The sequence below is a fragment of the Delphinapterus leucas genome, chromosome 2 (genome assembly GCF_059928025.1).
Source record: "Delphinapterus leucas isolate spDelLeu-1000000601 "Yukka" chromosome 2, BTC_Dleu_Yukka2, whole genome shotgun sequence".
NCBI classification, from domain to species: domain Eukaryota; kingdom Metazoa; phylum Chordata; class Mammalia; order Artiodactyla; family Monodontidae; genus Delphinapterus; species Delphinapterus leucas.
In genome coordinates, this window is record NC_143130.1 from 120252778 (window position 1) to 120267221 (window position 14444).

Here is a 14444-nt window from a genome sequence, read left to right on the forward strand (position 1 = left end):
CAAGGGACTTTAAATGGGCAGTATGGACAAAATAATTACTTGGGAAGCTTTTTTCAATATATTATTGTGACATAAGAACAACACTTAGAGGCCATTTATATTACAGAGTTCTGTTATTTGAGATGTAACTGTGAATCTAGGAGTTAAGGCCTCTGAGCTGTCAACATGCAGAAATCCATGCAGTTTCCTCCTAGGAGCTTCCCAGGTTCACTTGGAACTAATTTTAGACCCAATTCTAAAAAGGTTGATAGGGTAGATATCTAATATCTTGGTTCACAGCAGATTAGAAAAACCAAACTAAGAGAATAGGGCAGGGACCTTCCTGGTGGCAAAGTGGTTAAGACTCCACGCTCCCAATGAGGGGGCTCAGGTTTGATCCCCAGTCAGGGAGTTAGATCCCACATGCATGCCACAACTAAGGAGTCAGTGAGCCGCAACTAAGGAGCCCATCTGCCGCAACTAAGGAGCACACCTGCCACAACTAAGAAGCACGCCTGCCACAACCAAGACCCGGTGCAACCAAATAAATAAAATAAATAAATATTTTAAAAAGAGAATAGGGCAGAGGGAAATCAGACAGATTATAGAAAAATGAAGAGCAATCTGTAAACTTCAGGCCATATTCAGCCTGCCTTGCAAATTGTAATAACTACAATATTCATGTAATGCTTACTTATGCAAGGCACTGGGCTAAGAATTTCATTACCCATTATCTCATTCATAATATCATAGAGATATTCTTATTCTCATCTCACAAATGAGGAAATTCTGGCACAGAGGTTAAGTAACTTTTGCCTGAAGTCACACTGAATATTTGAGATATTATTTGAACCTAAGTATATATAATTTAGCAGGCCTATTTCTGAATCACTAGCTATATTGTTTTTATGGTCTAATCTTTATTTCAGCTTTTCTACCCATACAGAAAAGATGTACAATTATTCATAGTAAATAGCTTGTGGTAAAGTCAAAGGACTTTCATAAACAATGACTTGATAATATGTATCAGGAACTTTATACACCTGAAGTTAGAAAAATACTAACTTCAGTGCCATAAATTTTATTATGTGTAAATAGTGTGAATTTTCTATTTATCAAGTCAGGGTTTCTAGACAACAGCACCATTGACATTGTGGGCCAGATAATTCTTTGTTATAGGAGGGTGTCCTGTTTAATGCAGGATATTTAGCAGCATCCCTAGTCTCTACCCACTAGCTGCCAGTAGCAACTCCTTCCCCATTTGTGGCAACCAAAAATGTCTCCAGACATAGCCAGATGTCCCCTGCGGGGCAAAAATGCCCTTAGTTGAGAATCACTGGTTTAAGTAAAAGAACTAATATAATAGTGAAGCCTATTTTAACTTTTGACAATCATGGAATGACAGATCTGGAAGAGACTTTAATCGATTTCTTATTTGACAGTTAAGGAGAATGAGATGTGAAGAGATTGAGAGCCTTGGCTAAATTACCAAACTATTTAGGGGAAGAGTTGGGTGGGAAAGCCTGACATTTCCTGACTTCAGAACTGATAATCTAGGCATTGATGTCTGGGATATTTCCCATAAATTGAATTGAATATTGTGGTTACAGTAGCCAGAGTGATCCTTTTAAAGCATATTTCAGATATTAGTCACCTGTTCTAAACCATCCAGTGGTTTCCTGTCATCCTTAGAATAGAATCCAATGTCTTAGCCATAGCCCAAAAGATCCTATGTAATTTGGCTTAGGGCTACCTCCTCAGACTCTTTTCCTAATCCTTTTCTCTTTCACCCTGCTCTTGTCACACTGATTTTGGGGGGCATTCCTTTGAACATTCCCAAGCATGCTTCCCCTCTTTGCATTTTGCTTTTCCTTATGCCAGGAAGGTTCTTTTCCTAGACATTCCCATGACTTGCTTCTTCACTTCTTGCAGGCCATCAACACAAATATTACTTTGTCAGGCAGGCTTTACCTGTGTAAAATTGTACTTCTCCTTAATCTTTTCACACTTTATCTAGCCTGATTTATTTTTCTTCACTACAATTTTCAACACCTAGATATATTCTGTATTTTTTGTTTATTCTTAGTCTTTTCCTCCTTCTGAATGTAAAGTCCATGAAAAAGTGACTGTAATACTGCCTGGCACATAGTAGGCATGTAATAAATATTAATTCAGTGTATGAATCATAGTCATGCCAGAAGAACACCTCATACCCTTTAAGTAATCACTCCTCATTTACCCCTTTCCCAGCTTCTGGCAACCACTGATATACTTTCTGTCTCTATGGATTGGCCTATTCTGAATGTTTCATATAAAAGTTTCATATAAAAATCATATAATATGTAAACATTCATGTCTGACTTCTTTCACTTAGCACCATATTTTAGAAATGCATCCAAGTTGTAGGATGTATCAGTACTCTATTCCTTTTTATGACTGAATAATATTCCATTGTATGTTGCTTATTTTGTTTATCCATTCGTTGATAGACATTTGGATTGTTTCCACCTTTAGGCTCTTATAAATAATGCTGCTATGAACATTTGTGTACAAGTCTCATTTCTCTTAGGTATATACATAGGAGTGGAATTACTGGAACTACCAACTGTTTTCCACAGTGGCTTTACCATTTTACACTTCCATAGCAATTTATAAAGCTTCCTGTGCCTCTGCATTCCTCCTCAAACTTGTTATTTTCCATTTAAAAGAAAATTATAGCCATCACTGTTGGTTTGAGGATGTGAAGTGGTATCACATTGTGGCTTTGATTTGCATTTCCTCAATGACCAATGAAGTTAGCCATCTTTTTCATGTGCTTGTTGGCCATTTGTATATCTTCTTTGGAAAAATGCCTATTAAAGCCCATTCATTGCTCATTTTTTAACTGGGTTGTTTGTCTTTTTGCTATTGAGCTGTAAGAGTTCTTTGTACATTCTGGATATTAAACTCTCTCAGATATATGATTTGCAAATGTTTCTTCCATTCTTTATTTTCTTGATAATGTCCTTTGATGCACAAGCTTTTAATTTTCATGAAATCCAAAAGCTGAATAGTCTATTCTTTTCCCACTGGGAAATCTTGTCGAAGATCAATTGGCCACAGATACTTGAGTTTCTTTCTGGGCTCTCTCGTTGATCAATATGTCTATCCTTATGCCTGTACCTCACTATTTTGTTTAATATAGCTTTGAAAACTTTGTAATCAGAACATGTAAGTTTTCCAGCTTTTCTTTTTCAATATTGTCTTGACTACTTGGGGGCCCTTGCAATTCCATATGAACTTGAGGATCAGCTTGTTGATTTATGCAAGAAAGGCCACTGGAATTTTGATAGGGATTGGACTGACGCTGCAGGTCACTTTGCACAGTAGTACCATCTTAACAATATTAACAATATTAAGTCTTCTAATCTATGAATATGGACTGCCTTTCCATTTAATTATCTTTAATTTCTTTCAACTTGCTTTGTAGTTTTTAGCACACAAACCTTTCACTTCCTTGGTTAAATTTATTACTAGGTATTTTATTACTTTGGATGCTGTAGTAAGTGAATTTTTAAAAATTTCCTTTTGGATAATTCATTGCTGGTATATGGAAACACAACTGATTTTTGTATATTGATCTTGTAACCTGTAACTCTGCTGAATTCATGTATTAATTTTTTTTGTGGATTCTTTGTGATTTTTTCTACATAGAATCATTTCCTTTGCAAATAGGGATAGTTTTACTTTTCTTCCAGTTTGGAGGCCTTTTATTTCTTTCTTGAATAATTGCTCTCTCTAGGACTTCCAGTACAATGCTGAATAGCAGTGATGAAATTAGGTGTTCTTGTCTTGTTCCTGACATTAAACATGATGTTACCTGTGGATCTTTCATAAATGCTTTTTATCATATTAAGGAAGTTTCCTTCTATTCCTATTTTGCTCAGTGTTTTAACATGAAAGGAGGTTGAATTTTGTCAAATGCTTTTTCTACATCTATTGAGATAATCAGGTAGGTATTTTTCCTTTGTTACATTAATATGATGTACTACATGGATTGATTCTATTATGTCAAAACACCTTTTTATTCCTCAAAAGTGAGATAAATCTCACTTGTTCATGGAGTGTAATCCTTTTAATGTGCTTTTGAATTTGGTTTGCTAGTATATTTGCATTGTAAGGGATATTGGTCTGTAGTTTCCTTGTGATATCTTTTTCTAGCTTTGGTAGCAGGGAAATGCTCGTCTCATAGAATGTATTAGGAAGTATTTCCTCCTATTTTTTGAAAAAGTTTGAGGAGAATCAATGTTAATTCTTTAAATGTTTGGTAGAATTCATCTGTGAAGCCATCTGGTCTTGAACTTGTTTTTATTGGAATGGTTTTAATTACTGATTCAATCTCTTTACTTGTAGGTCTCTTGAGATTTTCTATTCTAGAGTAAGTTTGGGTAGTGTGTATTTTGAGGAATGTCTCCATTTCATCTAAATTATTTAATTTGTTGGCACACAACTGTACATAATATTCTCTTATAATTCTTTCAACTCCTGTAAGGCCAGTAGTAATGTCCCCACTTTCAGTTCTCATTTTATTAACATCTTCTCTCTTTTTTCTTAGTCAATATAGCTAAAGTTTTGAAAATTTTAAAACATTTTTGAAGAACCAACTTTTGGTTTAGCTAATTTTATTTTTCCCCTATTCTCTATTTCATTCATCTCAGCTGTAATCTTATTTCTTTCCTTCTGCTGGTTGTTTTCTCCATTTTGTAATTCCTTAAAGTGTAAAAGTTAAGCTATTGATTTGAGATGTCTTCTTTTTTACTATAGTCATCTACAGCTATGAATTTCTCTCTGAGCACTGCTTTTGTTGCATCCCATAACCTTGGTATGTTGTGTTTTCATTTTCATGTTTCTCAAGTTATTGATATGGGTTGAATTGTGTCCTCTAAAAAAGATGAGTTGAAGTTCTAATCCCCAGTACCTCAGAATATGACCTATTTGGAAATAGGGTATTTACAGAGTAATCAAATTAAAATGAGGTCATTAGGGTGACCCTAGTCCAATATGATGTATCCTTATAAAAAGGGGAAATTTAGACACAGGCGGACATGCACAGAGGGAAGACTATGTGAAGAGACATGGAAAATGCCACTTAATTACAGCTGTCTGTAGTATGTTTTGAATTCAGGAAGTGTGAGGCCTCCACTTTGTTCTTCTTTCTCAAGACTGCTTCAGCTATTCAGAGGGTTTTGTGGCTCCATATGAATTTTAGGATTTTTGTCTACTTCTGTACAAAATGCCATTGAGATTCTGATAGGGATTGCACTGAATCTGTAGATCACTTTGGGTAGTATGGACATTTTAAAAATATTGTCTTCCAATTTACAAGCATGAATGTCTTTCTATTTATTTGTACCTTCTTTGATTTCTTTTAAAAATGTTTTATAGTTTTCAGTGTACAAGTCTTTCACTTCCTTACCTAAGTTTATTGCTAATTATTTTATCCTTTTTCATGCTATAGTAAGTGCAATCATTTTCTTAATTTCCTTTTCAGGTTGGTCATTGTTAGTGTATAGAAACATAACTGATTTCTGTGCATTGATTTTTATATCCTAAAACCTTGCTGAAATTGTTTATTAGCTGTAGTAACTTCATTGTGGAACCTTTAGGATTTTCAAAGTATAAAATAATATCATCTGCAAAGAGCGCTAATTTTACTTCTTTATTTCCAATTTGGATGTCTTTTATTAGTTTTTCTTGCCTGATTGATCTGACTAGGAATCCCTGTTTTATGTTGAATAGGAATGGTGAGAGTGGGCATCCTTGCCTTGTTCCTGGTATTAGGGGAAAAGCTTTCAGACTTTCACCACTGAGCATGATGTTTGCTATAGGCTTTTTATTATGTTGAGATAGCTTCCTTCTATTCTTAGTTTTGTTGAGTCTTTTTTTTTTTTAAATACTAATTAATTAATTAATTAATTTTGGCTGCGCTGGGTCTTAGTTGTGGCATGCGGGATCTTCGTTACAGCATGTGGGATCTTTAGTTGCGGCATGTGGACTTCTTAGTGGCAGCATGCAGGCTTCTTTTTTGGGGCATGTGGGCTTCTTAGTTGCGGCATGCAGACTCTTAGTTGTGGCATGCATGTGGGATCTAGTTCCCTGACCAGGGATCAAACCTGGGCCCCCTGCATTGGGAGCATGGAGTTTTACTCTCTGGAACACGAGGAAAGTCCCTGTTTCATGAAAGAGTGTTGAGTTTTGTCAAATTCTTTCTGTTTCAATTGAGATGGTTATGTGGTTTTTGTCCTTTGTTTTGTTAATGTAGTATATTATATTGATTGATTTCTGTATGTTAAAAAAATCCTTGCATTCCAGGTAAAAATACCACTTGGTGATGGTAGATAATCATTTTAATGTGCTGTTGGATTCAATTTGGGAGTATTCTGTTGAGGATTTTTTCATCATTGTTCATCAGGGATGTTGGTCTGTAGTTTTCTCTTTTTGTGTCTTTGTCTGGTTTTGGTATCAAAGTATGCTGGCCTCATAGGATGAGTTTGAAAGTGTGCTTTCCTCTTCAATTCTTTGGAAGTCTGAGGAGGATTGGTGTTAATTCTTAAATGTTTAGTAGAATTCTCCAGTGAAGCCATCTGGTCCAGAACTTTTCTTTGTTGGGAGGTTTTTGATTACTGCTTCAATCTTCTTACTAGTTATAGGTCTGTTCAGATTTTTTTATTTCTTCATAATTCAATCTGGGTAAGTTGTGTGTTTCTAGGAATTTGTCAACTTCTTCTAGGTTATACATTTTGTTGGCATATAATCGTTTCTGGTTGTCTCTTGTGGTCCTTTTAAATTCTGTGACATCAATGATAATGTCTCCTATTTCATTTCTAATTTAATTATGAGTCTTTTTTTTTTCTTAGCCTATGTAAGGGCTTATCAATTTTGTTGATCTTTAAAAAAATCAACTTTGGCTTCGTTGATTTTTTAAATTGTTTTTCTATTCTATTTTATTTATCTCTGCTCTAATCTTTATTCTTTCTGCCCTTCTTTCAATTTTGGGTTTCCCTTGGTCTCCTTTTCCTAGTTCCTTGAGGTCTAAAGTTAGGTTGTTGACTTGAGATCTTTTTTTTTTAATGTAAGCACTTACTACTATAAACCTCCCAATTAGTATTCCTTTTGCTTCATCCCCTAGTTTTGGTATGTTGTAGTTTTATTTTCATTTGTCTCCAGATAGTTGCTAAATTCTCTTGTGATTTCTTCTTTGACCTATTGGTTATTTAATAGTGAGTTATTTAATTTCCATATATTTGTGGACTTTTCTGTTTTCCTTGTTGTTGATTTCTAGTTTCATTTCACTGTGATTGGAGAAGGTACTTTATATTATTTCAAACTTCTTAAATTTGTTAAGACTTGTTTTCTGGCCTAACATATGTTGGTAATGTTCCATGTGTGCTTAAGAATGTGTATTCTGCTATTGTTGGGTGTAGTGTTGTTTATATGTCTGTTAGGTTGAACTGGTCTATAGTGTTGTTCAAGTTTTCTGTTTCCTTATTTGATCTTCTGTTTTGCTGTTCTACCTCTAATTGAAAGTTGGTATTAAAGTCTCCTATTATTATATTGTAATCTATTTCTCCCTTCACTTCTGTCAATGTTTGCTTCATATATTTAGAAATTCTAATGTTAGGTGCATGTATATTTATAAATTGTAACATCTTGCTGGTGAATTGACACTTTTATCATTATATGATGTCCATCTTTGTCTCTTGTGACAATTTCTATCTTAAAGTCTATTTTACCTGGGACTTCCCTGGTGGCACAGTGGTTAAGAATCTGCCTGCCAATGCAGGGGACATGGGTTCGAGCCCTGGTCCTGGAAGGTCCCACATGCCATGGAGCAACTAAGCCCATGTGCAACAACTACTGAGCCTGCACTCTAAAGCCTGCGAGCCACAACTACTGAAGCCCGTGTGCCTAGAGCCCGTGCTCCACAACAAGAGAAGCCACCACAATGAGAAGCCCACAGACCACAATAAAGAGTAGCCCCTGCTTGCCACAACTAGAGAAAGCCCACGTGCAGCACGAAGACCCAACACAGCCAAAAATTTTAAAAATAAAAATAAAAATAAATAAAAAGTCTACTTTACCTGATTCAAGTATGGCCATTCCTGCTCTCTGCAAGTTCTGATTGTATGGAATATCTTTTTTCTTCCTTTCACTTTTAACCTGTGTTTCCTTAGATCTAAAGGGAGTCTCTTGTAGGCAACACATAGTTGATCTTGTTTCCTCATCCATTTAGCCAATGTACACATTTGAATTGGGGCGTTTAATACATTTACATTTAAAGTAATTACTAATAGGCAAGGACTTCCTATTGTCGTTTCCTTTTTTTTTTTAAAGATTTAATTTAATTTTTATTTTTTTGGCTGCATTGGGTCTTTGTTGCTTCATGCAGGCTTTCTCTAGTTGTGGTGAGTGGGGGCTACTCTTCCTTGTGGTGCGCAGGCTTCTCATTACAGTGGCTTCTCTTGTTGTGGAGTACGGGCTCTAGGCACGTGGGCTTCAGTAGTTGCAGCACATGGGCTCAGTAGTTGTGGCTCATGGGCTCTAGAGAGCAGGCTCCGTAGTTGTGACGCATGGGCTTAGTTGCTCCACAGCATGGGGGATCTTTCTGGACCCATGTCCCCTGCATTGGCAGGTGGATTCTTATCCACTGTGCCACCAGGGAAGCCCCACCATTTTCTTAATTGCTTTCTGTATGTCTTGTGGTTTTTTTCCTATCCCTTTGTTTATTCTTGTCATTTTTAAATGTCTCATTGATTTTTTTTATAGTGACATGTTTTGATTCCCTTCTCCTTCCCCATTATGCATATTCTATGTATTTTCCTTGTGGTTACCATTGCAATTACCTATAACATCTTAAAGTTGTAACAATCTACTTTAACCTGATAAAAAATTAATTTCAATTGCATATAAAAACTCTATTCCTTTACATCTCTGTCCCACCCTTTATGTTGACACACACAAAAGAAGATGACTTCTTTTTATGTTGCATATCCATTAACACAGATCTGTAATTACTTCTCATGCTTTCATGTTTTAAATTCTATACCACATTTAAAAGTGATTGATGCATCTACATTACAATACTGTAGGATTCTATATTTGTCTATAAATTTACCTTTACCAGGGAGTTTTATATTTTCATATGGTTTTGTGTTGCTTATCATTCTTTCACTTCAACTTGAATGGTTTCCATCAGCATTTCTTGTAGGGCAGGACTAGTGGTGATGAACTCCTTCAGATTTTATCTGGGAAAGTCTTTTTCTCCTGTTATTCAAAGACATTTTTGCAGAATAGAGTATTCTTGATTGGCAGGCTTTTTTTTTTCCTTCAGCACTTTGAATTCATCATTCCACTCCCTTCTAGCCTGAAAAGTTTCAGCTTAGAAATCTGCTTATAATCTAATAGAAGCTCCTTTGTACAGGACAAGTTGTTTTTCTCTTGCCATTTTCAAGATTCACTCTTTGTCTCTGATTTTTGATAGTTTGATTATAATGTATCTCAGTGAAGGTCTTTACATTTATCTAGTTGGAGTTTTTGAGCCTCCTGAATTTGTATGTGCATTTCTCTCAGATTTGGTGAGTCTGCAGTCATTATTTCTTCAAATAGGCTCTCTGTCCTCTCTTTTTATTCTCCTTCTGGGACTCTCATTATGCTTATGTTATTCTACATGATGGTGTCCCACAAGTCCCTTAGCCTCTCTTCATTTCTCTTCATTCTTTTTTCTTCTTGTTCCTTTGCCTAAGTGATTTTGAAAGTCCTGTATTCGATTTCACTGATTCTTTCTCTCTCTGGTGAAGAATTCAGTTTCAGAATTTGTTTGTGTCCTCTCCATAGTTTCTACCTCTTTGTTAATGTTCTCATTTGTTAATGTATTGCTTTCCTGACTTCATCAGTTATTGATCTGTGCTCTCTTTTAATTCACTGAGCATCCATATGATGGTTATTCTGAATTCTTTGGTAACTCATATATCTCCATTTCTTTAGGGTAGGTATCAAATTTAATTTATTTCTTTCAATGGGTCATGTTTCCCTGTTTCTTTATATGGCTTGTCATCCTCTGTTGGGACTTTAGCATTTGAAAAATCAGCCACCTCTCCAGTTTTTGTGGTCTGGTTTCATACAGGGAGGACTTTCTACAATCAATCCAGCTAGAGATCCTGGAGACCTCTTAAAGCCTTATCTGGAGATGTGACCACTTTGGGCTTGTGCATGTAATCTAGTAATTGAAGAGGTTTGCCAGTTTCTACTCAGGATCTCCCTCTGGCATCTGTCTGCAATACTGTGGCCTCTGTGGTGCAGTAGTAAGCTGTAGTACTGAACTTCCACCTAGCTTCTGTCTGTAGTATGGTGGACTCTGGGGCACATTGATTGCTTTTGTTCTCAGCAGCCCCAAACTGGCCACCCATTCCTGTCAATACTTAGATTCAGGCAAGATAGAAACCAGTCACTCAGGCACTTTCTAGAAAATTTAGATCACTGAACATGTGTTCTACTCCTTTCTCTCCTCAGTGAGAAGATGGGAGTTGAGGGTTTCCTCCCAATCATGTTATATCGGGGGTGGAACACTTGCAAGTGAGTGCCACAACATTTCCCACTAGGCATTGATGCAGTTGGTTTCACACTAACCTTGGGTGCAGGACCCACTTTACTGGTTTCTGGATTTCTCACGAAGACAATTGGCCCATGTATTATTGTTAAGTTTGTGTTTCCATGGGAGAAGGAGGGTATGGAGTTGCATATTCTGCCATCTTCTTAATCTCACTCTTGATTTGAATCCCTTTAAATGAATTTGTATTTATGATATAGATTATGGTCTGTCTTGGAATATTTTATGCAGACCTGAAAAGAAAGTGTATCCTGCTGTTAATAGGTGTTCTATAAATGTCAGTTAGATAAGTTGGTTAATAGAGTTGTGGTTGATAGTGTTGTTCAAGTCTTATATATACTTACTGATTTTCTGTCTGCTTGTTCTATCAATTTTTGAGAGATGAGTGTGAAATCTGACTATAATTTTATATTAATTGTGAATTTCTCTCTGTGGTGCTAGCACATTTTGCTTTATGTATTTTGGAGTTCTGTTATTAGGTACATAAGAAAGGGAATGGTGGAAGATAAATAGATACTGAGATCAGGAGAGGATTAAGCTCAGAACTGCAAATTAAAACAAGATACCCTTTACAATAAAAATCTATCTATCTATCTATCTGACTAATCTTATAGTTTCTGTTTCTCTGGAGAACCCTGACTAATACACATGACATTCTCAGCTACTTGTGTGCATAGTTTTTATTCATTATTTCATTTCCACAACCGATTGGTGGTGGCTGGCACATTGTGGGAGGCTGATGATATTTGTGAACTTGATGGTATTCATGATCTGACATTCTTTTGCTCTCTGTAATGAAAAAGAGGTTCATTTTCTTTATCCTCTCATACTTATCCAACTTATAGGAGGGATAAGGACATAGACAACATCTTTGATAATTAGCTTGAGAAGAGAAGCTCTAATTGGTGCCTTTCATTCCTTGTAGACTGGCAACTGTTAGCATATAGAGAATGAAAAATGTACATGTGAGTGATGGTGGTGGTGGAAGGCGGTTGAGAAAAAATTAGCTCTTTTGGTATGAAAAGTTCAGGAAAAGAACATTAAGGAGTAACCTCAGGTAAGTTGGAGGAAGGACTAAGGAGAAAAGGCATAATGTTTGCACTCACTGAATAAAAACAATGGAAGAAGAAACATGTTACTAAAAGGAAAGAAAACATGGATTTTCTCCTTACCCTGGAGACTTCTGGCATCCAGATAATGAGTTGTAAAAAACTAGGGTTAATGAACCTTTACCTCCCCCAAAAAATAGTATATGCATGTTCTCTAAATTTAACCTATAAATTCATTATTTGACTTTTCTCAGTGTTGTGGTCACTATCCCCCCTTATTTCTTGTTATTCCTTAGCTAGAAAAAGCAACTTTCCCTCCTTTCTTTTACATAAATTTGAGTTGGCCTTAAACCTTTTCACAAATCATTTTTTCTGATTAGGGTACCCTTGCCATCTATTCTGACAAACTATATCACTCCTCTTCTGCCTCATATATTTTTATGGTACTTTTTGTCCATAAATATCTGATTCAGACCTTGACTGAAGTAAAGAAAAATGCATTTCAAATTTCAGACCTTGACTGAAGTAAAGAAAAATGCATTTCAAAGTAAAGAAAAATGCATTGTCCATAAATATCTGATTCAGACTTTGACTGAAGTAAAGAAAAATACATTTCTTTACTGAAGTAAAGAAAAATGCATGAATCTAAAAACAAAAAACCTCTTCAGAGCACTGTGCATTCATTAAAATATAATAACCAAGAGTTTGTGAATATTATAACCTATTTTCTTCCAACTAATTTACATCCAGTTTTTTCATGTTTTCTTTTTTCTTCACTACTCTTTTTACTAAAGTGTAAGTTCCTTTCATTAACTTTAACCAGTAACTTGGGAAACTGTCAACACTTCATATTATGCCTGTTCTTCGGGGATGTGTAAGAAATCATCATTATTGCTTATTATGCAAACCCAGAGAGTCCCTGGCATATAGTATGTGCTCAATAACTATGTAGTGTCTTAAGGAGTTAACGTGACATTCGTAAAAGAAATACTGATCTGTAGTGCAAGAAAACCACATTTGAATTACTATCAGCTATAGTCCTTTCTTGTTTCAACAGGGAGGTACATGAATTGAGGACTTAATTTTTTAATTCTGGAAGGCTCAACATTTTGTCTTAAAGAATCCATATATTGATACACACTAACAAACGTAGTAAGGTAGATAGCTAGGGGGAAGCAGCCGCAAGGCACAGGGATATTAGCTCGGTGCTTTGTGACAGCCTGGAGGGGTGGGATAGGGAGAGTGGGAGGGAGGGAGACGCAAGAGGGAAGACATATGGGAGCATATGTATATGTATAACTGATTCACTTTGTTATAAAGCAGAAACTAACACACCATTGTAAAGCAATTATATCCCAATAAAGATGTTTAAAAAAAAAAGAATCCATATATTGAACGTTAAGTATCCATATCTCTTTCTTAAGTACTTAAATCAAAACTTAACCATCTCCAAGTTTTAGTCTGAAGCATTCTTTGTCTAGGAGCTAGGTATTGCTTTTTGCTCATCCAACTGGAGTCCAACTGCGACCTTTTTCATTCAACCATCCCTTCCCAGCACGGCCCTCTTCTCTCCCTGGGGTCCCATCCCCACTGTCCCTCTCACCCCAAAACACACACAAACAAAACCGGAAACCACAATTCCGCCTGCTCCTGTGGAGACTCGACAACGCTCAAGTTAAGGCCACATGACACGTTTTTAAGCACGCCGTTTCCCTCCTCTAACCACATTAGGTTTTGTCTAGAGAATATTTTACTCTCACAGAATGCGTCCGTCGTCTCAGACCTGACAACCGTAGCGCCCTGCGGAGCAGACGAAGGGAGACTACTAACACCGCCTTCTTACTTCCTGAAACTCCAGCGAAGACTTCCCAAGCTCGCTCAGTTGCCCAGAGGCCCCGCCCCGCCCCACGTCCCTAGTGGTGCGGCACGCGCATGCCCGGTGCGCGCCGCCTGCCTCCGCCCGGCGCCTGCTCCAGCTTCTGCTCCCCTTGGGCCCCCTCGCGCGGCTGGCGGCTGGCTCCCTCCCCGGTCGCGGCCCGTGGGGACGTTCGCAGGCGAGCGCACCTTCCCGCACGGAAGAGCCCCGGCTGGGAGGATCCGAGTGAGCGTCGATTGGTTGACGTGGTGCCTGCGCGTCGGGCCTGAGAAAGTCTGGGCGAGCGCGCAGAGTCGGCTCCTGTGGCGGTGCGGGGCGCATCTCAGGTAAACGGGCAGGGTGGGAGGTTTGGGCGACTGGAGAAAAGGAGTGGGTTGAGGCCAGACCTGGAATTTCCGGCCGTAGCCTCCTTGGAGAAGGGGCCGCGCAGAAACTGCACCCGGTGAAGGTTGGCCCCGTGCGGCCGGGAGTGATGGGGCTCCCTCGAAGGTCAGCATCGTGGGGTCCTCCGGTCTTCTTTCTGGGCATGATTTCGGCATCTTCCCCTGTTTCCTGTTACAAGAGTTCTGCAGCTGAGCATATATTCAAGGGTGTAGGTTTTTGTTTGTTTGCTTTTCCCTTAAGAGGCAGTGAATTGGAGGGTTCAGGTCCTGGCTCAAGCTATGATTGACTCTGCCCTTGAGAGTCACTCATTCGCTTTGTATTTCAGGTCTCACACTTGTAAGTTTTGGCAAAGAATGTGTGCTTCTTTAGGCACGGTGAGCCATGCTGTACAAAGGTACTGTTAGAATTTTGGGGGGTTCACAATGTCTCTGGGCCCACATTTCGCTGACTGGAAGGTGACACCACCCGACAGTCATTTGTGAAGTACTTTAAGCTCCATGGATGAAAGGAA

General features: G+C 37.7%; 1 protein-coding gene across 8 annotated transcripts in view; it reads left to right on the top strand.

Moving 5' to 3' along the window:
* Positions 1-13585: 13585 nt before the first annotated feature.
* The window catches only part of MIPOL1 (mirror-image polydactyly 1), a 328422-nt gene continuing 327563 nt past the window's right edge, over positions 13586-14444 (top strand). For 2 of the 8 annotated variants that reach the window (XM_089907624.1, XM_089907621.1), the window contains exon 1: positions 13588-13875. The gene's annotated coding sequence lies outside the window, so the exon portion shown is untranslated. Of the gene's footprint in view, positions 13876-14444 lie in introns of all 8 variants that reach the window. The other 6 variants (XM_089907627.1, XM_089907625.1, XM_022570692.2 and 3 more) reach the window with 4 other exon arrangements.